The 26,889-nt window shown below is 36.0% G+C and overlaps 1 protein-coding gene across 1 annotated transcript in view; it reads left to right on the forward strand.

Annotated features, from left to right (window-relative positions):
- Positions 1-2,969: 2,969 nt before the first annotated feature.
- Positions 2,970-26,889, forward strand: part of LOC126971967 (thrombospondin type-1 domain-containing protein 4-like) — a 74,322-nt gene continuing 50,402 nt past the window's right edge. The window contains exon 1 of the mRNA XM_050818501.1: positions 2,970-3,099. The gene's annotated coding sequence lies outside the window, so the exon portion shown is untranslated. The remainder of the gene's footprint in view (positions 3,100-26,889) is intronic.

A 26,889-nucleotide genomic window follows, 5' to 3' on the forward strand; every position in this document is an offset into this window, starting at 1 on the left:
TTATATATTTATATGTACGAGTATCTTAACATCTCGTATCAATGACGTGCTGTATAAATTTTAGTCTATTTTGTACCCCTTCGTATGGCCACTCCCACCATGGAAACCGGCAGATTATAAATACTATATTAACTATCGCAGCGCTTAAGTATTTCTTTGTGACTGTTTTTTATACTTTGCAGTACACGCTCTGCCCACCAGTGACAGGTTAACATTCAGCAGATAACTATGAAGTTTAATACTAGATCGATCCTATAATTTAAGTGCCGCTTATAAGATTGCTAGATTAAGTACACTATTTATACATTGTGAACGTAAATTATGTCTTTATTCGATAGATAAGTAGCAAGTAGCCTATTCGTAACTTTACTTGTAAGTACATTGTGAAACAGCCCCTAAGTAAAGTAACAATTTCAATTTTATCGCATGGAATAGAAATTTTCTATAATAATCCATATCTAATGGGAAAATAGCTTATAGCGCTCTCCCTAGGGAACATGATTTTCAACGAGGAAATCTTTCTGTCAACCTTGAAGGATCACCCGTGATAAATCACTGATGCGTTATAAATTATTGTAATAGATTTACACAGTTTTTATTAGGTTTATTATTTATTATAGGTTAAAATGGTAGACAGCATAGACGAGAAGAATCGTTTGAGTGTTTCCCGTAAAAAAAAAATTTACTAAAAACGTTAGGTAAAAAGGTTAGGTTAGGTTTAGTTTCTAAAAATTAGGCTACCAGCCTAAACTCTGAAGTTTATAGTGCTTTCACTGTAAAAAGTTTTTATATCTCTTTCCTGTAGTAGTGTCAAAATTCATCTATTTGTTTGTATAATTAGTTAAACAAAAAATGTTAATGAAGTAATACTTCTATTGGCGCGTTAAGGAAAAAATATCAGAGTGAATGATTACTTTGCGCGCGCACTTTGTCACGTAAATTCGACATTCAAATTATATAAATGTTATTTAATGATGAAATGAAATTAGATAAGCAATTCTTTATTACAATATTATTCTTTCTATAAACGTAAAATAGCACGAGATTTTTGTTTTTACGCCAACGAATTATAACTTATTGCGTGCGTACATAAGTAGGTACATACATACCTACCTACACTGTTGACGTGATAATAAATAATGGCTCAAATAAAGGATGTACGTGTAAAAAAATGTTTTCATTTTCGTGATCATGAACCAATTTTTTGAAGTGGAAACTTCTTTAGCCGCTATTGTCACTTTTGGACTGGCGCGCGCGATATGCAAATAATTAAGAAAATAAATATAAATATATTTTATAGTTAGACTAATTTTGGATGGGTGAAATCTCATGAGTTCGTGTCATTGAAAGACTTTTAAAGCCGTATAAAAACATAGTTAGCAAAGTTATAGTTTATTACCTTAAATCAGTAAAATCTTTAGTTAATGAAAACGAATATTTTATATTATTTAAAATTTTAATACTTAGAAATTATTATTTATTGATTTATATTGTCATAAATAAAATATGTGATTTGCCCTTTTTTGCAAAATGATTATCTATAATTTTATATCATTCATGTCATGTCATGGAATAAGGGTTATTTTAAATATCGGTTTTATACTTAAAGTTCCAAGTTTTTACTTCTATCCGTGTTTCTACAACTGTCATGTTTTTTCTTAAATTTCTTTCTTTCTTTTATGGTCTATTCGAGACCAAGTTATTGGTATTGTTGTTTGCTTTGCGCCTGGTGCAAAATAAATTAAAACGTTAATAAAAGATCGTTGCTCCACTGTCATCAAATGTCATGTCTTGTTAATGTATTTAAACCGACACAATATTTTTTGCACATTACCTAGCCGGCATTCTTTGTAAGAAGCTGAGGTGTCACTGATGAGTGGTGAGATACTGAAAAAGAAATGGTTATTCTTTTGTTTAGTGTTTTTGCATTTGAATTTGTTGCTCAAGATTTCAGAATGTGCCTTTTATAGGCAGCTGATAAACATGCAACCAAAAACCATTATAAAGTTAAAAAATATTTAATATACATACATACACGCGTATGATTTTGATGATGTATAGAATAGTTATGGATACTTTGGTAAATATGGTCGGAGCTAGGAGTTATTCAAACTAAACTTATTACAAACGGCTTAAATAACTTCTAACGATTGGAATATAATTTCCTGAGTTAGTTATATTTTTTAATATAACTTATATCTTTAAAAAGTTTCGGTCAGTAACAGGGATTCATAGTTGCATTTATTTTCTTCGAATAAATGAATATTTTTATCGGAAAGTACAGTGGGCAAATTTTAACATGAATAATAATTAATTATAAGATAATTTTAATACTCGATTTTCTTATTAACAATAATTATTTCAACACTACGTTTCGCTAGATTTGCAGAGTAATTTGTCGATATTGTTGCCTATTTTGCGCAATTTAATTAATGTTTAAATTCAGTTACATTTATACCAGTTTTATTTTAAAGTATTTTATGTAAATCCTTAACTATGTATAATATTTTGCACTCTGGGAAAGGTGTATTTATATTGCTGGTGATACCTAATGTAGAAGTATCTATAATGAAATTGTTAAAATGAATTTGAGACGATTGATTTGAGACGCATTCCATAATAAATATTAAATTATAAATATAAATTATTTTAACATAAAGTCGTGGTAATTGTCCGGTTTCAATTGTATTTTTCACGAATTTAAAAATAATAATTACAAGTTATCACAAATTGTTATTGTAAGCCTTTATTGATTGGTAAATATATCCAAATGTAATTTATGTTTTCATAAAAACAACAAAATGCAGTTTTATCGGAAAAAGTGTTTTATGTTGAAAGCCGAGACGTTAAGTGTAGCACTATCGCGTAATTACAAACTTTTACTCGTAACATTTTTACTTTTCACTCTAATAGCTAGTTCACTAAGTTATGGAGTACCAAGCCCTTTCCGACCAGTTGGTAGTTGTGAGCCGAGCTAGTAAGGTTACACAGACGCTCTGTGTTCGGCAGTCGGCAGTAAACCCGGGAAATATAAAGTCAATTAACGTTCGACAACTTTAAAAGTGCGTGTGTTAATAAAATTCTATTAGGCCTTTTAAGGTAAGCGGTATTTTCAATGCGATTTCTATTGTATAGCTTTATCTGAGTTTTTAACTTTATTTTGTATTTATTGTTAATCTAAATTTTATCAAATTAATTTATAGGACGATGATGACTTTTTGAGAAGTTATCAAATTAATAGTTTTTTTAGTTTGTATCACATATTATTTTTTAATTTCAATATTGTAATTTTCTTTGTTTGAAATTAAAATTTTATGGTGTTTATATATCACTATATCAGTACCATTTTTGGTAATGATAAGCGTGCATAAATTAATTTAATTCAAGGGATATAAATCGTTTATGGATTGTATTTTTTGTGATTCAATTGCAGATAGCATATCAGCGTTAAAGTTAACTGTTGATCAATTAGGATAGTAGGAAAGTTTAGTTACTAAACTCCAACGGGGCAACGAATCACTGTTCGCAAATGTAAGGACTGAAGTACGGCTAAGCACGTCTCGACCTTTGTGAATATAATCTCAAAGTTTAAATTAAAATTTGATTGGCGGCGCCAAATGTTGTAATAACATATGCCGTTGCTGATAATAAATAAAACAATATATATTTAAATCATTATTTTTATAAAAATTATATTACTGATACAGTTACACAGTAGACAGTTAAAAACTGTCTTCAAACAATGTTCTATTTCTTCAGTTAGACTGGACCCTGATTTTAGTCTCCGCTGTCTGCCACTCCGTACTTCCGTCTGTCTGTTTGTCAGCAGGTTGTGACTCATAAACCGCAATAGTTAGATCGCTGAAATTTTGAAAGACAATTAGATTACAAATAGTTAATAAATAAATAAATCATGGAAAAGTATGGAATATTCCTCTTACCAATATTATAAAAATATCTTTATGTATAATAAACGCCATGTTAAGTTACACTAAGTTTAAAATTACTTCTCCCTGTCATGTTATTCTGTACTGACAAAGCTTAGATAAAGACAAAAAGTTTTAAATTTGGAATAACTTTACTTTGCGTTTATTAATAAGACAGTTTGAGAGTACCAGTAAGTTTAAATGTAACGGTAGAAAGCATATGTTTGAAAATAAATAACTTGAAAGTTTAAAACTATTGTCGTTCTTAATAATATATAATTAAAACAAAAATTCAAATAACAAAATGGCGGTAAATTAAATTGAATATTTTTTTCTAATCTAAACTATTTCCAACTTCAAACAGACTAGTGTAGTCTTTGAAGTATGATGGTGTGGAACTTTGCTAATTGGGGTCGGATCTTAATGAATAGGGCTTACTAGGACGCAAATAATGAATTTGATTGTTTGATTGATTTATTACTGCCGTAAGTCTGATTCTTTAATGAATTTTATAATAAAATGCAAACTGAGGGTCCAAATATGTGGGATGATATTTCCTTAATTATAACTAATGACATACATAATATTTTATTTTAATAATTATAACTAATTAAGGTTGGGTTGCGCCAACTAACTTTAGCAATAACAAACATATTAAAGTACCGGTTAAGCAAAACATGAGTTGCACCATTTGACAATTTTTTGATGACGTTATAAATTTAAGTTTATTTTTAACTATGCCAAGGAATACGATTGTGCAACACATTCCGCATCTTATGTTAAACTCAGCGTTACTGTTATCGTTAAATTTGATTTAAACATTAACTATAACAGTCAATATGCAGAAACCCAGAATAAATATATGATTCATTTAAATTATGACTTATTAATTAATATACTTTTTATTTTATACACAACTAATAAAACACATATTTTATTTTCGTTACAGCTAATTAAATATGTATTCGACTTTAAGATTTTCAAGTTTTAAATTTTGATAAGTTAATAATGAGTTAAAATAGTATCTGTAGTTTAATGTCGTGACTGCATGTTGTTGTATGTAAGAGTGTTTGCACTAGTTCCGTGCGGACTGCGGACTGTTGCCACGTGAATGATAACTGATAACAGGTTATTCCGCCTAAGGCTACGTTTATGTTAAACTACATAGCGGATTTACTTGTATTTGTTTATGTCGTATATTGACTCTTGAACTCACAAATCTCGATTTTGTGAGGATAAAATAGAAAACTAATTGTTTCGGAGGAATGAGTAATTTATATTTAATAATAAAATTGCCTATATGTACCTATATAAAAATGTTATTTGCTTATCATATTTAAATAAAGATTATTTAATATTTTTATTACGATTATTAGTGCCCTGTGCTTCCCGGGGCGTAAAAAGAATAGGTTAGTCCTAGGCCCAAGAGTTTCGTAAGAGGCGACTATGGGCTTATTGAAATCAGCACAATCGGGCCAGACTGGTCCGTGTTACTTACCACACTTGCACAGAATACCGGCGTGAAGTAGCGGCCTAGCGCCGCTATGTTTCACATAGGTTAGTGTCGAGGACCGGAGGCCATCCCTTCCCCCCCAACAAATATGAGAGTGGTCCTTAAAAAGATATTACCCCAGGAGGGTACCGGCTCTACAAGAGCCGGAGAATCCCTCCCCGAGCATTCGCGCTCGGGCTGCCCCTCGTATTCTGGGGAAGGCACAGTACCACGCATTTCACAGGACAAACAGGGCAGCAACACCACGGCACTCCGCTCCATGCTTTATGTGGACTTCTGTAACATCAGGGGAATTCACTCCAATTTAAATACCGTCCACCACCACCTTGAGACGGCGCAGCCGGCCTTGTGTTTCCTAACGGAGACGCAGATATCTCGACCTAGCGATACGTCATATTTAACGTACCCCGGGTATAAAATTGAGCATAATTTTTTGCCTCATGCCTGTGTATGTGTGTACGTTAGGGAGGATATATGTCGCCGTCTCGGCAATTTTGAGGGTAGGGACCTGTCTACTCTCTGGCTCCGCGTAGATTTAGAGGACCGCGTCCGGATCTAAGCGTGTGTCTACAGGTCCCATAGTGGTAACGCAGAAACGGATCACCTCATGAGCTGCGTTCAAGCGGCATTTGATGACGTGCTCACACAGAGAAAACTGTTCGGCGAGCTCTGTTTTCGTTGGACGTCAGGAAGTCGAGCGGGCCGCATGACATTTCTCCAATCGTGCTCAGAACGTGTGCCCCTGAGTTGAAGCCGGTGCTAACGGGTTTATTCCGGCACTCTTATTCAAAAGGCGTAGTCCCTGACTCATGGAAGTCAGCCCTTGTCTATCCGATACAAAAAAAACGAGACAGTTCGGATCCGGCAAGCTACAGGCCTATTGCTATTACCTCCCTGCTCTCCAAGATCATGGAGAGGCTAATTAACCGCCAGCTCTTGGTATACCTTGAGGGTCACCAGTTGATGAGCGACCGGGACTACGGCTTTCGACATGGTCGGTCGACTGGCGATCTTCTTGTATACCTAACGCATAGGTGGGCGACGGCTATTGAAAGCAAGGAGGAAGGCCTGGCAGTTAGCCTGGATATAGCGAAGGCCTTTGATCGTGTATGGAACAAGGCGCTCCTCTCAAAACTTTCATCATTTGGGCCTCCCGAGAGCTTATGCAAGTGGACCTCCGGCTTCCTCACTGGGCGCAGCATACAGGTCGTTGTCGACCGTTAATGCTGGAATCCCAAGCCCGGAAACGCTGGAGTGCCCCAAGGCTGTGTGCTATCTGTTTCTTCTGCATATCAATAATATGTTGGACACTTCCAACATACATTGCTATGCAGACGACAGCACGGGCGATGCCGTATACACGGGCCATGCAGTTCTCTCTAGGGAAATCGTCGACCAGTGCCGGGAGAAACTTGTGTCTTCCATCGAGTCCTCTCTCGAGAAGGTTGCGGAATGGGGTAAATTGAACGTTGTCCAATTTAACTCCCAGAAGACTCAAATTTGCGCGTTTACCACTAAAACAACCCCATTTGCCGTATCACCGCTCTTCGACACCACTTCCATTAAAGCCTCGCCTAGTATCGGAATACTGGATCGAGTAAATAATTTTTTTATGCGAGTATTTTATATCAATTATTAATTTTTGTCCCTTTTGCTTAAAGGCCGGCAACGCTCTTGTGATTCCTCTGGTGTTGCAAGAGAATGTGGGCGGCAGTGATCACTTAACACCAGGTGACCCGTACGCTCGTTTGTCCTATTGCATAAAAAAAAGATAGTGGCTATCATATTGAGTTTAAAATATAGAATCCTAAATATATAGAAAGCTGTTGATTTTTAATGAAAGGTATCGTAACAGGTCACAAACCAAAAACATACACAGAGAAGTAATTTAGAGAATATATTATATATGGATTGTGAAGCAGATCCACATCCATAGAACTGAAAGAAGCAAGATTTTTTAAAAATTTTAAGCCATCGCAGCAGTGTGTATAACATACTTCCAATCGCCTATTAAAAGGTCATCAAAAAATGTCCGAGTGGCGTTGTATATGTATTGAAATGTATTTATTTAGCAAAATGATTAGAAACGTCAAGTTAGATACAAAATTTTGTTAATTTAACTCACACACTTACTTTAAATACGACACTCCATCCTTCTTAAGTCTGGATATGCTGTTAATTGGACAGTTTTGCACTGAACATTTTCTCATTGCGTGGTGTTGTATTTAAAGCGCTGTCAAAACACAACTGAACGAAAATTTTACCTTATAGACGCGTAGGCAGAGTTTTGCTCCAGACAATTTTTGGAGCATGATTGTGAGGCTAGTTGTTTATTGTGTGTCAATGCTACACACGAAACAAATATAATGTCGAAACAATGTAGCTAACAAATAATCATAATTTTTAAACAAAGTGCTCTCACATATCAAGATATTCTGTTACCAACCTGTATGACAAGAGTTTCCAGTGCAGGGTGCTCATCACAACAAAGATTGTAATAATCACATAATCAAGCGTTACTAATATTGTGGTCCAGTCAGGAAGCGAACCTGACACCCCGAGTTAATGGCACGCAGCGACACTTTGCTCTGTTTATTGCGAGACAATTCCAAGTATGTATTAGTACGTTAACATTGCGTTTGGTTCTCACAGCTGAGTAATGTTAATGAATGGACGTTGTGTATGTTATGTGATATTTTATATACACAACGGATTTAGTTTTCAAGCGACATCAAAAGATTGACGAATTTTTGGAGAGGACGATATACGACTATGTATTATTATCACTTACGTGTTGGTAGGCCGACAAGGTGGACCGATGATGTGGTCAAGATCGCCGGAAGAGGTTCTGTAAGGGTAGCGCTGGACCGATCGTCGTGGAGATCTTTGGGGGAGGCCTTTGTCCAGCAGTGGACGTCTTCTGGCTGATATGATGTCATAATCACGATGAAGTGATTACTGCCACTCATAGTCTCTTGGAACACCAAAGGAACCATAGGAACGTTGCAGCCGTTTTAAGGAAATGTATGCGCTTTTCTTGAAGGTTGTACTGATGTATAGTCATGTAAAAATGATCTGAAATTTCTTTGGAAACAGTGCTATGAAGCAACGCCCACGTTGAGATTGTAGTAGAATTCTAATACTTTTATTTAAATAATAGTTCGATAACATAGGGCTTAGAATCACTTATTGAATGTCCAAAACTACCCACCGATTCGGAAAAGTATGTCTTATACCTTAAAAGGACTTATAAAACTCATTTATATTATAGTAACCATTACCACATAAACGTTTTATTAACAAGATTCTTTTGAATTAAAAAACATTGAAAACACGAATTTTTTTATATTTCTGTTGTAAAAATATATACATCTCCCAACCAAAGACTTACTAACTCGACTTAACCGAGTAGTAGGCATAACAAGTTTATTGGTTTGTTCCTAGTGTTAACATTATGATTTTCGGGCATATTTCATCTCCACATTAAATTTCATTATAATCCATTCAGCGGCTTATCCGTAAAAGGGAAAACAGACAGAGAGATAGATACTTTCGCATATTTTACAATATTACTATGTATTGACTATATTATGATGTGCTGGTTTAAATAAATCTTAACCTGACCTTCACAAAGTGTAAGCTTAGCATAATATTTTATTTCGTTCATATAGTTATTTGACAGCTGAAATTATGCTGAGCCCGAAATGGTGAGACAATATCCAATGCAAAAGTCAAGTTCGCGTTTTATCACACTCGGCAAGTTTTATGTAAGTAAAGTCTAAGGACGCTCTATAGAGCCGTCTAGTCAGCTTCAGGTTGTCATGGCAGAATAATTAACGGTAATAATGCGCGTCACTCCGTTCTAAAATATATTTCAATTAATGAAAGATAACATTTTTTATATGAATGATTTTAATTCCATTTAAATTAAGTTTTTGCTAAGGTATTTTATAATTAATTATGTATTACATTTATTGTAATTTGTAGTACCTTTGCGATTTGATTATTAATAGTTTTATTAAATTTGAGCGACCAAAAAGTGTATTTTAGTGTAATTCCTCCGTTTAATTTTGCTAAGACGACTTTACTGAATGAGTGTTATTTCGTCGAGTGTACAATCATTATTTTTTTAAAACCCAGAAAATAAAGAGAATTAAGATCTGAATTTTACCATTATTTCTTATAATTATTAATGTTTATTTATTTCGATGTTTTGTGTTCACTGGTGCCTGTTGAATCGTTAATTATGTATTATAAATAAGCAATAACCTAACGATAAAATAAAATAGACCAATGTAAACATAAATTAGATCATTTTCTAAAACTTAATTGAAAAAAAATAACAGAACAAATTGCAAATAGAATAGCTAGCACAAATCAAGTCACAAAAACTTGAATTCATCCTATCTATTAGCAGTATATAATAATAATGGGTAAGCAGATCTGTCAGCAAGCGGGCGCCTCGCTCAACGATAAATCAATTACTTAATACGTTCACATTAAAACAAGCGCTTGATGTTATCACGTCTGTGATGTGCGCCGCACGTCCCGACAGTAATCAAACATTCATCATACTTAGAAAATATTTCAAATTCATTTTTCTACAGGCGTTTTATTTTTATCGTACTATATAGTAATTGTCTGCCTCACACCGGGGTGAAAGGCATGAAATGCATTTATTTTCTCAAAATTGATTCCTTTAGAATTCATTTTGATGTCATTTTAAACATACTAAATACTACTAGGGCTTCGTAAACAAAGCTGACGCTTTGAGAGAAAAGAAGCGGCGCAAGAAACTCTCCCAGCATTCTTTTTTTGCGCTTTTTTCAATGAAAATATACAATATTGTACAGTCATTTCTATCTCTATAAAATAATCATAATCTAGTCCCAGGCTGTCCGATCAAGTCCGTGGAGTAATAGAATTTACGACAGAGCCATTTTTTAATAAAACATTTAAATTTATTTGTAGATAATGTCTATAACAGTGGCTAGGACTTTATTTTAAAAGTGTATACATTTACCCCAAAGCTATTATGTATCTTATGAAGCGCCAATAGAATGAGTTACAAGCAATCCCTTATTTCTAGTGTTCTAATAATGAAAATCACTATTAAGAGCAAAAAGGTGACGATTTTTGTGAACGTATATTAAATTTTCATAAATGTACTGACAATGAACAGTCTTAATATTTATTTCTTTAAATTTTTCTTTGAGAGTCTGTCTATAACCGAGCTGATATGAGGCACGAACAGCTCTCTTTTGCAGAGCAAACGATGCTGTGAAAATAACTGAAGTACACTAATCTCGCAGTCGCAACATTCGTGTACTCTCTTATCTTTCTAACGGCGTACGCAGAGTTGAGTCTATCTGCTAGTTGGGCAATATGTGAACCCCATTGAAAGTTTTTATCTAACGTCATACACAAGAAGATCGTGGTGTTTACAATCTCTGGTCAAGTATAAGTACGTTTGGTGTAGGTAATGAACCGTAAACACTTTGTTTTTTTCGGTATAAATGCAGATTATTCGTCTCAAACCAACGCAATCGGCAAACACAATTTCATGGCTATCATCTACCACAAACGGTAAAGTGAATATATATAAGAAACAAGAAAGGACCGAGAATAGAACTTTGCGGAACACCTATTCCTACAGGTTTACCCTAAGACCGTTTGCCATTTACACGCCTTTAAATTTAGCCGACTATCTGAACTCTTTCGCTTAAATATAGGCTTAACAGATTTAGGGCTGTATTTTTTACTTCATAATGCTTTAGTTTTAGGAGTAAAGTTTCATGGTGGACGCAGTCAAATACTTTGGAAAAATCACAAAAAATGCCCAATGCATCCTGTGACTCTTCCCAGGCGTCAAATATGTGTTCAATGAGTCTAGTACCCGCATTAATTTTTGGTTAGCCCCTAGTGAAATCAAATTGATTTTTGTTCAATAATTTACAAAAATGCAATTGTAACTGCTGAAGCAAAAGTATTTCATACATTTTACCAAAAACTAACTGAAATTAGCAGGGTCAAAAGAAGTGATTTAAACAAAGGTACAACTTTGCTGTATTTCATGATGTCAGGGAACACAACCTCATCTATGCATTCGTTAAATATTATTGCTAATTCAGGTGCTATAATGTCAAGTATGTTTTTTTAGGTTAATTGACATAAAGATTTTTAGTATACCTTTAAAATACTTAAATTTCTTAAAGGTATCTATGTAAACAATCTGATATGTTTTTAAAGTGATAACACTCTCTTCTGTTGAAGATGAAGCCACAACCTGAGAGTTTAACAAAGCATACAAGATTTTATGATGATGCGTCACTCGAACGGTTAGCTCAGTTGGGAGAGCAGTGGCACGGAACGCCAGAGGTTGTGGGTTCGAGCCCCGCATTCTTCATAAAATTTTGTTTTCAAATTTTATTTGTGTATTAATCCTAGAAGTGAGGGTTATCACTTTAAAAACATAACAATTTGTTTAGATTTACAAGAGCGACATCTCAAGTCAATTAATTCCTAATATGCAAATATTGAGGTTGAGCAGGTTATCAACTGTTAAGAAGATCCTGTAGATGAAGCCACAACCTGAGAGTTGAACATAGCATACAAGATAATATTATGGCGATGCCTCACTCTAACGGTAAGCTCAGTTGGGAGAGCACTGGCAGGGAACGCCAGAGGACGTGGGGTCGAGCCCCGCATGGTTCATAATTTTTTGTTTTGAAATTTTATTTAGGTATCTATGTTCTGGGCAATTTTTCAAAAAGGCAACAGTTCTCTGGCTGGTCTTACTCCGTCGGAATTTACTTATTAACAGTGTCCAGTTAAGTAAGTTATCCTGCTGAGCTGAACGTATAACAGTTAACAAATAGATGTTTTACGTCTGGAGTAACTAATAGTGTTTTATGTTCCAAAATCACTCAGCTTTCAAATCCCTATGTAAATATTTTAATTTTACAGCTTGTCCAACATTAATCGCTTCAAGATACGAGACGAGATTTGTTGCGGACATTATATAGAGCTGTTAGTTGTGTATTCAATTTTAAAACTAATAAAGCCATGGATGATTATCTATATTTTCATTAACCTTATTATCAACTTCTATAAATTCGAAAACTATAATATGTAAAATTTGATGGAGGAAATTAATTATCACTTGAACCTGTAGCCAAAACTACATTAAAAAATTTAACCTTTTAAATATAACGTAGATGTTATGTTATATAAGGTGATTAAGGAAGACATCATTTGATATACAGAATAATTTAAATTGTTGTTTTTGTAATTATGAACACCTAGTCCGCCACGATTAAAATAATTATGGAGTGAATAAAGAATATTTAAACATTCTTATATTATAACTTATAAGCTTGATGCAATATAATTATACGATTACGCTACATAACAGCTCTATATAAATACCGAGCTAATAAGATATAGAGTGGATCGCGTGACGGTCCGGTTATAGTCAATTCTTACACGATTAATCGTTCGAGAAAACCAGTCCAATGCAGTAGCGATTCCGTAAAATATTATAATATTGTAAATTAATAATTTACCAATAAATTTCATACCTATACCAAGAACTTTTTGTATATTTGTATATTTACAACGGTAAATATACAAATATACAAAAAGTTCCGTGACCGAAACCGAAACTGATCCTTTTTGTAGTTAGACAGTCGAAATTTTTGTTGTTGCTGCATTAACAAAAATAAATAGGAAATTTCAAATTGCCCACCGTGCACATAAAACGTTTTTTTTTACAAAAGTACCTAGTTAAAAAGAACTATTTAATATCTTGTCCGACACTCGGTTCTTATTATTAATTGAATTTTGTGTTATAGTTCCCAGCAACTCACCTACATTGCAGTATGTTATTGAAAACAATTATAACAGTACCGGAAACTTATAAATACGTCCATTTTCACAGGAATTTCCGATCTAACCTTAAACTTACAATGTTGTACGAGACTAATTATAATTGTATTAAAATAATATGTGAACAAGATAGTTAAAAATATCTTTAAAATATATCATGTAAAGTAAATATTATGAATACAAACGAAAATTAATATTAAATATCAAATGCAAGAAACTCAACAAGTGCTCTTTTTAACATCATAAGAAATAGTATTATCAACTGCCTACTTTAAATAAATTGATATTAATTAAAGTTCAAAAATGTATTTTTAAGTTCGGCGGACTGATGGCCTTAAGTGTTCCGGAAGTCTTAGTGTTGATAGGCCCCCCACAGGATGGACCGATGATCTGGTCAAGATGAGGGCAGCGCAGGATCCATCGTCGTGGAGATCTTTGGGGGAGGCCTTTGTCCAGCAGTGAACGTCTTTCGACTGATGATGATGATTTTTTTAAGGATGAGTAGGACAAACGAGTCTCCACATACTCCTGCACCACCAGATGAATCACCAGAATCTTCAAGGAAGGTCTGTGCACATTGATTATGCCTAGGTGGCAGAAAGTTCCTTGAAAAACAGAAGAACAACACATAAAACACACCCAGATGGAATCCAGTACATATAATATCCTCCATTACATACATTCAGCGGTATCCGTAAACAGTAACAGACAGAGATACTTTCGTATTTGTAATACGTAAGTATCCATCCCTACTCTGTGGTAATACTAATATCCTTGATCATTCATACGTCTAGATAGACTGACAGCTGTGAACACGTCGAAGAAAAAAGAAGTAGACAGTTAACATCTATTTCGAACAATGCACAGACATTGAAACAAATTGAGATTCAAATCGCCAGTGCTTCTCACGGACACTATACTAATAAACCCGGCCTGACTTTCGGCATGATGCTTCAATATCAATTCTATCAAAAAGTTGAAGGATTTGAACAAAATATCCTTGTCTGTCATTTCACTACAGTTTATAGACAGACAACGTGTGTTTATCTTTAAATACAATACTTGTTTATAGTTTGTGATCACTTTCCATCACGTGACCTAAAACCTCGATTCTCATTCTAATTCGTTAAAATAAGCTTATTTGCCTTCCGTCAAACAAATAAAACAATACTAAGTCGTATAGTAACAAGTAACCTTTGTGTATTAAATCTGATTATGTCAACTTCGTCAATTAATATGACTAAATCCGGAACCGATGTCATAAGATATGAGACAATATGAACAGTCTTAAAGATAAACAAGTTGGGAGCGTTTAGATCAGATGGGCTTAGATGAATTTAAGTACAGAATAATTATCTAAGTGTTACGAGTTATCTTTTTTTTTTTTTTGGGAGGAGGAAATACGGTGACGTACTTACGCCCCGGAACGGGGGGACTCGAGTGTCACCCCATACCGACTAAAACCTCCTCTGTGCTGTTAGCAGCCCTGGCTTTCACAGCGAAGTAGGACGTGGGCCGTGGAGGCCGCAAAGACTACGCAACAACAGTCGCGGGGCGTCTCCTAAGGAGACTCGAACCTCAGACCGGCTGTGTGCTTGTGGGAAGGAGAGAGAATGAAAATGAAGATGAAAGATGAAAAGGTGATAAGAACACACTCCCCGGCGAGTGTGGTGATGTTTTGTGTAATGTATGGAAGTGTGTATGTATGTGTTTATGATTGTATGTATGTGTGCTTGTATGTATGTACGTAGTGTAAAAATTTGTGTGCATGTATGTTTGTGTTTGTGTCTGTTTGTGGAGTGTGTTTGTGATTGTGTAAGTGGTGTATGTCAGTCCGTCAGTCAGTCCATGTGTGAGCGAGTGTAGTGAAGCGATTACAGGACGAGGACTAACGTCTCGTCGGGTATCAAAACAATGTGTGGTGTATCTAGGGTGCGGGCCGCTGGCCATCGTCAGAGCGACGAGTGCCAGTGGTTTGCGGTGGTGTACCGTGCCTACGCCTGCGAAGGCGGTGTGTGCGTGTCTGTATCGGTGTTTGTGTGGGTGTCGCGTTCGCGATGGTGATGTCGTCATCCGGGTCTACCGTTACGTGTCTGGGACGTCTAATTGGGTTGAGACTATGGTGAAGGGTGGTGTACCCGCATGCCTTCCTAACCAAGATGTTGGGATGGTTAGGCGCCTTGTGAAAGAAGCGTCGCGAGATCTCTTTAAAGTGTTGAGCTTTCGTCGGAAGCTCTAGGTCGCGGTGAAGGTCAACGTTTCGGATGAACCACGGGGCTCCGGTTGCCATGCGCGTGAATTTATTTTGAACTACTTGCAAACGACGTAAGTAGCTCGGTCGGGTGTGTGCGAAAACGACGCTTGCGTATGACAGTATGGGCCGTACGATGGTTTTGTACAGCGTCACTTTGTGTTTGAGCGGAAGTTTGCTTCGCCCACACACAAGTGGATAAAGGCGACTGAGGACAAATCGGGCTCTATTGCATACCGTATCAATATGTTTCTTGAAGTTCATATTGCTGTTGAACGTGACTCCTAAGTATTTGTAATCCTTCACCCACGGTATGGGTGTTTCATACAATTTAATGACGTCAGTCGGTCGTTTTTTAGCGCGGATGCTATTCGCGTTACCGAAGAGTACCGCTGCACTCTTGGTGGGGTTCACTTCAATCCGCCATTTTCTGAACCAGTTGCCTAGTTCATCGACGGCGGCTTGAAGCACTTTAATGTTCCTGCTCAAGGTTGAGCGGTTCAATAGAGCGGAGCCAAAGTAGAGTGCCGTATCGTCAGCGTACTAAGCGAGCTGGACACTCGGAAACTTGGGAATGTCGCTCGTGAAGAGCGAGAAAAGAGTGGGAGAGAGGACTGAACCCTGTGGCACGCCAGACCTGATGGGCCTGGGTGAGGATAGGGTGCCCTCTACTCGATATCGGAAGGAGCGATCAGTAAGGTAGGCTCGTATGATGCGCACGAGCCTGTCTGGCACTCCCAATTGATACAGCTTGAATACTAAGCCGTTGTGCCATACCTTGTCGAATGCCTTCGCGACATCGAAAAACACGGCTGCCGTTGTAGCGTGAAATTGACGCCGTACGAGAATGTACTCGGTGAGTCGGTGAGCCTGCTGGAGACACGAGTGAGCGGTTCTGAATCCGAACTGTATGTCGGGTATCAGGTTGAGCTCCGCGATGTAATGATTAAGACGCGCGAGAATTAATCTTTCGTAAAGTTTCCCGATCGAGTTAATTAAGCTGATAGGCCTATAGCTACTCGGATTAGCTTTAGGTTTATTGGGTTTTGGGATACCGATAACAATGGAATCCTTCCATTGTTCGGGGAACGCGCTGTTAGACAATAGAATATTAAAAATGGTAACCAATAAAGTAATAAGAGTCGAGGGTAGGATTTTAAGAACCCTATTGTTTATAGTGTCGGGCCCCGGGGCCTTCTTGGAGTTAAGCTCCTTCATGATTAGCTTCACCTCTTCGTAAGAGGTGGGTTTTATTACATCGCCTGAAGGGCTCAGAGCGGAGCGACGTTCAACTTCACGATCAACTTCGTCAACTTGTGTCGGGTCGGCTGCTGCATTTGGAGAGCACTGACTCTCGAGAGCCGGCTGCAGTCCCAGTCTGTCCAAAGGAGGCATGACAGTGGGCGGCTCCTGTTTGAACGCGCGAGGCAGCTTCCAGAAAGCCACATGTGATGGCTTAAGGTTGCCGAGCAAGCGGTCCCAACGTTCGCCGCGGAGTTCCGCGATACGTTCCCGTACCACCCGCTGTAGGTAGCGGAGGTGGCGCCTATTCTCGACCGACGGATACCTATCGTAAAGTCTAGTGGCTCTGTGCTTCTGTGTGAGTAAGTTCCTGACCTCTGGAGGCAGGTTTAGGCGATGCGGTTGCATTGTCGGAACCTGCCTGGAGCAGGCCTTGATCCTATTCTGTATATGTGACGTCACACGAGAGATAGCACTGTGAGCCGTGTTACGAGTTATATTGTGTACAGTATTTTGGTTAAGGTTATATCTCCATCGAAGAATCGGCCCCTGCTGAATCCCCGACCGATCCCGGCTAGTCGGCAACTGAAACGTAAGTAACTCTGTAGTTGACAGACGTGACATTAGAATTGGTGTCACTTGATGGGAGATACTGTAACAACCACTATGAGTCCACGTGTAAAATAAAATTAGTTTACAGATCACTATAATTTTACTTCAAATATTATTTGTAAGGTATTATGGTATGGTATGGTATAGTATAGGGGCTCCTGTTTCCGCAATTAAACCACTAGCATGGGTCCATTTTGCGTGCAGTAATGGCCAGTTACTCCAACCAGCCCAGCTCCTGTAAGGTATTGAACAAAGGTCTATTAAGCGTTTTTTTATTCGAAAGATTTATTGATTCACGTTTAAAGGCTGTGATATTTGATTTTACAATAATATTACGTAAGCGTAAGCGCGTACACCTTCCTTAAAGGCCGGCAACGCTCTTGTGATTCCTCTGGTGTTGCAAGAGAATGTGGGCGGCGGTGATCACTTAACACCAGGTGACCCGTACGCTCGTTTGTCCTCCTATTCCATAAAAAAAAAATTGTATAAAACGTTAATATAACAGACAGTTTTTCTCAAACAGTTATGACTTAGGCACCTTGACCCTTCCCAACTAAAATGCCGCCAACGCATCTCTTGATCCCAGGTTTTGCGGATGCCTAGGGATGGTTGCCTCGCCACTTCCATCAAGCGAGCCTTTTTACCCGTTTGCCCCATTAATATAAAAAATCACAATCTACAATCTGTAAACTTGTTTACGGGGGTTAAACCTTAGTTCAAAGTGGTCTAATCGCGTTCTACTTCAATGGTGAAATCGGGGCTTAATGAGAAATAGAGAGAAAAAAACGGCATTATTCTGAGGTAAGCCCCTTAATTGCTCTTCTTCATAGCATAATTTATGGCCATATTGATTTCTCAGTATCGAATCAGCGTGTGGCGTGTCATCGACCCGCTGAAATCACGTAGCAGCTCTCCAGTTATATAATTATGTCCAATGGTACCGATCGTGGTCGCCTGTTGACCCCTCAACTATTAAGTACCCGTCTCGTTGTTTAGCCACGCTTCAATAATTATTTCTATCATTTAGCAATAACTGCTGTTTTAGTGGCTACTTAAATCGAAGACCAGACTGACAGAGACTGCGCCCGTGTTTAAATTTGAATTACTTATGGGAGGCTTATATGTCTGAAATTCTATACCCTCGCGTTTTACTAGAAACTTTGCCTCGCACAGACTCTGTGATTTCATCTGCTGACTGCAATATTACTGAATCGATATCATTTATGTACCTTCAAGCTTCTAGCATGCTCAAAAAAACTCAAACGTCAAATACCTACTCAATGCCTTACACGAGTAAGTACAAAAAAAAGCAAATGTATTTTAAATAAATAAAGCGACCATAGGACAGAAGAGAAATCTCAGTAAAAGTATAGGGCCATGAACAAGGACTTTGTGTCTTGCAAACTTTTGATGGGATGCATGGCAAGCAAGGGATGGTTTTTCGCCTCTTGGAATAAGACCTATAATGCCGAAGATTATATAGTGGATATTGTGAGTATATTTTGTACACCCAAGAACGACATTAGTGATACAAACGTTTCAGTCCTAGCGTGTTCGTCACCCCCCGCGCCTCCACCCTGTCAAAACGCGCTACGAGCGCAAATTCGCAGTGCTAGACGAGACGTGACAGCAAACTCAGTACACTCACCCTATGAAGTATCACCGAATATTCTGAAAGTAGTCTGTACTAACATCGATTTATCGTAAGGCCAATTTAAATAAATAAAGTGAAATATTCTTCAACTTGAGTTTAATAAAACGAAAGACAACTTTTTTATTATGTATTTATAAATTTTGAATACATATAACATAGTCTCATTCAATTCCCCCCTAAATAGAAAAAAAAATTAATATCGATACCAAAATAGCAAAATTAAAACAACTTCTACAATCGGCAACGCTCTTGGGAATCATCTGGACTCTGGTGGTTACAAATTAATGGGGTATTATACGTTCAAATACTTAAAACAATACAAAGCACACCTTTAATATGTAACCTCTTGGCAGTAGACAAAACCTAACGGGCAAATAAGTTTATTTCAGTCCGGTGTTCGCCAATATCATAAAGGTTCCGAGCCATGAGTTATTGAACATTTTCTATGCTATTTAGTTTATATCATCGTTGAATACATAGTTATGGCCGACCGGACTTATCTTGTATGGTTAACGGTGCTGAGGACATTCACTCTAATACAGTTTCCTCCTGAGCTGGTACTGGCAGCGGAGTTAATGTGATGGTGCTTACGATACTCCCACTTAATACTATATCTGATACTTTATGTGGAATTAAATTGCTTCCTACAAAAGAATTGTATTTGAATTTATCGAAAATATTATAACGTTTTTGCAATCAGCCAGTTCGTCGTGTGTTATGTAAATATGTCTAGTAATTGATTACTAATTCGTTGCCCAATAGGAACATTATATATTTTTCATGGGATATGGGGTATCTGTGTGGTAGGAATGCCTAATTAATAAATTTCTGCCTACAATATTCAAAATATGATATCAGTCCTAACCCATGATAAAACTACGTTTCGCGCAGCTTTACTGTTTCACCAGTGGGAAGCTCCTTTGCACAGGATGCTGGCTAGATTATGGGTACCACAACGGCGCCTATTTCTGCCGTGAAGCAGTAATGTATAAGCATTACTGTATTTCGGCTGAAGGGTGCCGTAGCAAGTGAAATTACTGGGCAAATGAGACTTAACATGACGACCGGAATTGCAGTGCCGCTCAGAATTTGTGGGTTATTCAATAATCCTGAGCGGCACTACATTATAATGGGCAGGACGTATCTGCAACTGTGAATTATTGTAAAATGCGTTTTTCAATATCTATCAGGTTCTACCAAATTTTGGAATGAAATTACTTGCGCGGTATTTCTGAGTACTTTACGATATGCGTCCTTTCAATAAACGTCCATACATCTCCCTGAAAGGTCGGCAATATTTCTGTGATTCCACTGAAAATATAAGAAAGTCTAGAGTCGTAAAAAATGGAATATTTGATGTGTCAGTATTTGTTCACACACACTATTCAAACAGATATAGATATACTCGTACATCTGTAGAAATGAAGTGGTAGCTAGCCGCAGAAATAAGTGTGATGGCAGTTCTAGAGTGCGCGCAGCCGTCGTCGAATATATTGTTTAAAAAAAGCTTTTGTCATGGTGGTACTACTTTTTTCACACTTTTATTACTCAAACTAGTATTTTACTTCGGACTATGACAAATTTTAACAAAACACTGGTCGTCCACCTTGCTTTACTTGCAAAGAGTTTTAGCTTAACTGGTTCGGGTACGCCGACTGCGGCGTATTTTTGCTATCAATTACGCGGGCGATATGTAGGCCGAGCGCAAGCGGGTAACATATCAATACTCGAAGGTTCTAGAAAAGTCCAGTATGGAAACGTCACACAGATGGCGTGGATGTTGGTTTGCGGCGTTGAGAGAAAATTGAGAGACTGCCATTTGAAAACTGAATAATTTCTAAATTTGAACATGAAGTAACCGCATAACCGTAAGAAGTGGTTGAAACTTCCGACATGTTCTGTGTTGCCGCGGTTGAAGGTAAAAGTTGACCGCAACTCACAATGTCGACACTGTACCAGACAACTCACTGCAGAGATATTGTATTACATTTCGCGCAATCCCTAACTTTATTAGACTTTATTCATACATATTTTAACTTAGAAAATTAAAATATGTATGAGTGAAAGTGGCCAACGTTGTTGACTGAAATAAAACAAGAGTCAAAAGGGCTTGAACAAAGCCTAATCTTCCTAATACATATAAATAAAAATAACTGGGATAAATTATGGGAGTGCTCCGAGAAGCTGTTTCATATGATTCCTGCCGCCGAATCCCACCTTCGCACGACACGCCTCAAGTAAAGATAACATTCCCACCACCTGGATGTGGCGTTCCTCCCCAGTGCGGATTTCAAGGAACTTTCTTCCACGTATGTCAGAGCTGTGGAATGAGCTTCCTTGTGCGGTGTTTCCGAGACGATACGACATGGGTACCTTCCAAAAAGCGTACACTAATTAAAGGGCCGGCAACGTTCCTGTGGTTCCTCTGGTGTGCCAAGAGAAAGTGGGCGGCGGTGATCACTTAACATCAGGTGACGCTGTACGCTCGTTGTGGGCGCAAATTTGACAATGGCGAGATCAATTTGGCTTATAATTTTTTTATGCGAGTCTTTTATATCAATCATTAATTTTTGTCCCTTTTGCTGTGCTGTTTGTACATTATTTAAATTTTTCTTATTAGTTTTCACCTTGTTTAAATTGTATTGTTAATTGGATTTTATTCGTAAACAATATTATTTTCTGTGTTAATAATTGGTTATAGGCCGTTCTTATTAACAATAAATAAATAAATTAAAATAATATGACCGTTTTTATACATTTTTTTAATATATTAATTATTAAGTATTTTTAACAAGATCACTTCAACTCAAACTAATTTAGTAGAGTTTTTCAGCAGGTAATTCAATCTGTAGCTTCAATATGGCAAAACAAATGAGAATCTGTACATTAATTATAAATATTTTTCCCGTAAAAAAGCGACAGTTCAATACTAAAAAAGTTTAAATGTTTTACCTAGGGAAAGTTCAAAATAGGTGGGTATCGAAGCCCTTCAGTGGGTCAAAGGTTGGTGCCCTTACCAAGTTGCTAATGAGTGATAATTTAAACCGTATAAGTACGACTCACTAATTCAATTTGAATTTGGAACGTCAGAGTGGTTTGTTGATGTCGTTTAAGATTTAATGAGCTTCTTTATTAATTTTATTTATTGGATGTTGAGGAGAACCTAACGACATTTTAAATTATATTATAGTGCCTTCAACTTATGTGTTCAGTTCGCTGCGTTGCTAGTGGTCAATTTGTTATTGCCAAAATGATAAAACCTTAGGTGATTTATGTGTCTAGATAGAGCCTGTTGCTGCTAGACAACCGATGAGAACAGGCCAGGTGACAAGCTGCTTCTTACACTCACAATTTGTTTATACTTCGTGTTAGTGTGCGTGCATTGCTCAAAACAGAGGTTAATAGTCAATCTCAATTTTTTTCGACGTTTTCACAGCTATCACAGTCTATCTACGCGCATAAATGATCTAAGGACAAAACCTTAAATTATAAGCCTGCATCACTAACTAGACTAACGCAGCTGTAGTGTAAATATTGTCTACCTGAACAGTTAAGTAATTAGTGACACTAAAAATAATTATTTTTAGTGTCACTAATTACTTGATATAATAAGTCTAATGGCGTGAACATCTGGAATATTGACAGGGTTAAATCAGAGTAGGGATAGATACTTACGTAGGTATATAGTATTACCTACTGCTGTGACAAAAGATAATGACCTCTACTTTGAAGAGGCCGCTATACAAATTGAGTTTTAAAGTGAAGCCTTCTTTAAGCGTGTTGAGTACTTTTTGGATGAACAAAACTCATGAAACTCGCATCATCGTCACCGAATGGTTTCCATGAACTATAATATGTATACTGTGTATAAATGGATATAGGTATACCCTATGTTATTAGTATCTTATGTCTTTAAACGAGCAATTCTTGTATGTATATAATCTGAAGCTCGGAAACGGCTCCAACGATTTTCATAAAATTTAGTATAACATTAGACCAGCCACTTGACCGTAATAGCTCAGATGGAACATTGAGTGATCCGGAAAGCAGAAGACGCCGGTTCGAATCCAGATGTCCTATTAGTTTTTTTTGTCCAAGTTTTGTACATTCTTAAAAAACCAAACAACGCGTAACGCTCGGTTCTTCGGATATTTATAATAATACTATTATTACATTAGTGTTATATAATAGCAATGATAGCGAAAAAAATTGTATTTCACCATATACATGATAGTACTTCCCACTTATAAATAAAACAATTCATACCAAATTATTATGAATGTTTATGATCAAGGACTAAATTTTAAATTGAACGTTAAAAATTCTTTACAAACCAAAAATAATAATCTAATAGCATATATGAGCTATATATATATATATATATATATAATACAGTTCACAAGTTACTAAGTTTTCACTTCTTCGACTTGTATCTGCAGTCCCCAAAGACTATCTCCAAGTTTTTTTACATAGTGTTAAAGCATGTAGGTGCAATAGTTTGTGTTATTAGAGTATTTTTATTGCTGTACTAAATGGATAGTTTGAGATATTTTTAAAAGATTTTCCTTTAATCACATTCATTAGTTTTAGGAGATCGTTCACCTTTTAGTCACCCGAAGATCTCGAATCGCATAAATTTTATTTAAATTGTTCCATTAATTTTGAGTTCATTTGGATCAACATAAAATCCAAGCGCACATTCTTACAAGCCCTTTCACCTCCACTATAGGTGGTCTAAATTCAAAATGTTTTGCTGTTTGATAAAGTTTTATTAGCCGAAAACATGTTCTGTTTAAAGTCTCCATTAGGAAATCCATTGGTATGTGAAGATCGTAACTAAAGAATCGATCATTAAGTAAATAAAAAGTAATTTAATGAAGTTAAATTGAAATAATCTAGTACATCATATAACATTATGTTTATTATAATAAACAACACTTGTGATGTTTATATTGAGATATAAATAGTCATCTAAATCAAAACAATTAGTCATCTTTTAAAGTAAAAAAAGTGTTAAAATCATTATTAGACAAAGAACTTATTATTTTATACTATCATAACAATTAAATATAATATGTCAATTGTCCGCAATACAAACTGGTACATAATATAAAGTTATGCAGAGTCGCAAAGATAGGTTAAATGAAGCGATAGAATATAACTAAATAGAACTGAACACTTCTTTATTCGCGCTGAGCACTTTATTTTGTGAATATTTATTTGAACGCAGCTGAGCGTGCACGCTCGGTAATTAAACACGCTTTTATTACCCTGGTATGTATGTATATATGTCACAGGTATGTTGTACTAGCAATCAATTTTGATACCCTTGAGAGTGTCGAAATATACGATTTTCGCGACGTACACGGCCGTTCCTATTTTTAGCTTCAAGAGACTGTAGATCTGAGTATGCTGTTTTAATTTCAATACAATAACATCACGCGTTCCTGAGATAAAGGTTCTTGATACACAGACGGACGGACGGTCCACAAAATGATCCTATGGCTTCCGTATGTTCCTTTTGTGGTAAGAAACCTTTAAAAATTAATAGTCCTGTCATAAAATGTAACTCAGTAGCTATAGTAATATCATTCACATTTCTTTGCCCTGGCCGTTATCAAAAGTAGCATCGAAGAAAGCAAATATTACAGAATTACGACATTTGTCAGTGTGTCACTGTGTTACCAGATAACACTATCTATCTGTTTAAACATTTATGGTGCGAAGATCTACGGTTAAATTTATCACAACACCTTTTATTTTGTAAAAAAAATATGTCCGTATATTTTGATATCGTTTATTTATAACTCATGTTTAAACTTGCAACGTTTATTGTCTTCTTGTTTTCAACTTTTGAAATCTTTTACATTTGAATGAATTAAGACAAATCAAATGAAATCGAAAATCACTTTATTCGTGTAGCTCAAGCAAATGACACAAATTATGATCAGAATGTCCTTTTTTATATTTACCACCACTTGGGAAAATAGTGAGCTATAAAGAGAAGAAGTGGCAAAAAACTCATTGCCCCTTTTTAAGATCAACATTTACAGCTTTATCGTTTTACAAATCATTTCAATTACAATTATGTATGTAAAGTGATGCAACAAACATACTCAAGCGTTATATAATCAATTCCTTACACGAATAACTTAAATAAATTATGTTAAGTTATAAATAAAAATACAAGAGTTATATAGAGAAAACAGTAGATGATACTTACATCGCAAATAAATAAAGATTATAAAAAATAAAATAACTTTAATTTTTAAAACATGAAGCAGAGTTTCTGGAGACAAGATCATCCAGACACCACAAGTAGCACCCGTTCATGAGCATAACGAATGGACCAGCTATCGCATCCCTCGACCGTATTTTAGGCAAGGAAACAGCCTGCTGCACGTCGGTCGCCGCCACAAGCATTTAAGTGAGCGACAGTTTTTATAATCTTCATGTAACGACTAACAATAGATATATTTGAATAATGATCAATACAGAATAATAACTTTATTAGGTGTTTTTACACATACAATTAGTAAAGTATATATATATATATATATATATATATAACATATATAAATCATCAGTATCAAAATCCGTTGCGTGGCTAAGGAAGAGTTCAACAGACAAAGATTTTAGGGTTCCGCACCCAAAGGGTAAGCAGCGGGAACCCTTTACTAACGGCCGTTTTCAATAACGTATCTCTAGTTACGGATATATTGCTGTCACCGTTTATGACAAGATCTTATCTATCCATAGTTATGTCCAATATAGTTACAATTCAATTCTTTATGTTGATAGGTTATTGAAATCTAACTCAGAGTAAAATGATAGATTTGTCTTACCTCTAGTAAGTTAAACTAAGGATAGATAGGTTATTGAAAACGGCCGTAAGACTCCATTGTTCACACGTCCTTCTGTCTGTCAGCGGGCTGTATCTCATAATCTGCAATAGTGAGAGAGCTGAAATATTGACACATGTATTGCGTGTTGCCAAAATAACAATAAATAATAAAGACCAATAAAACGAACACGAAAAAAATGTTTAAAAAAATATTTAGTAGGATACCATATGTACGGAACCCTGCCTGAGCTAATTTGACCGGTTCTTTTTGCATTTTGTGAACAATGATTCGTTTTCTTTCATTATTTCTTTTTTATTATTAAATTTATTAATTAAGGAAGCAGACCACTGAAATAGGCGCTTAATTAATAATTGTAAACAGTGATTATTGATTGAATGTACTAAACATTAATATTATATATAATTGATAATGTTATTTACATTCATATGCATATTACAGAACAATGTTGAAAATGTTAACACAGAAATAAACATAAATTTGTTATGCCTACTACTCGGTCAAGTCCAGTTAGTAGGTCGTTTGTTGGGAGATGCATATTATGCTTTTACAAGATGATCCCAGAACATATACAAAACAAATAATATGTTATGAGATTTAAATGAATTGTAAAAAAATGTATATGATAAAGTTACTTACTATAGCATATATATAACTTTCATAATGATACCACACTTTGGAATTAGAATGTGTTATGTGTTGGGTGAATGTTAATAAATAAATTTTATTGTATCGAAGTTTTATTTAAAAAAGGAGCCCGCTGAGTTTGTTGCGCCCGTTCTTATACTCTGAGGCATTTATTTTCGAATGGGTAGATTTCAATGTTGTGATAAGTGACTTAAAAAGCAACATACAGTTAGACTCCCAGTCGCCAAGCAAAAGGTCGTCAAAAAATGTCCGAGCAGCGCGGATGACATTAACTTATACAGATTACATTAAAA

The sequence above is a fragment of the Leptidea sinapis genome, chromosome 25 (genome assembly GCF_905404315.1).
Source record: "Leptidea sinapis chromosome 25, ilLepSina1.1, whole genome shotgun sequence".
NCBI lineage: Eukaryota > Metazoa > Arthropoda > Insecta > Lepidoptera > Pieridae > Leptidea > Leptidea sinapis.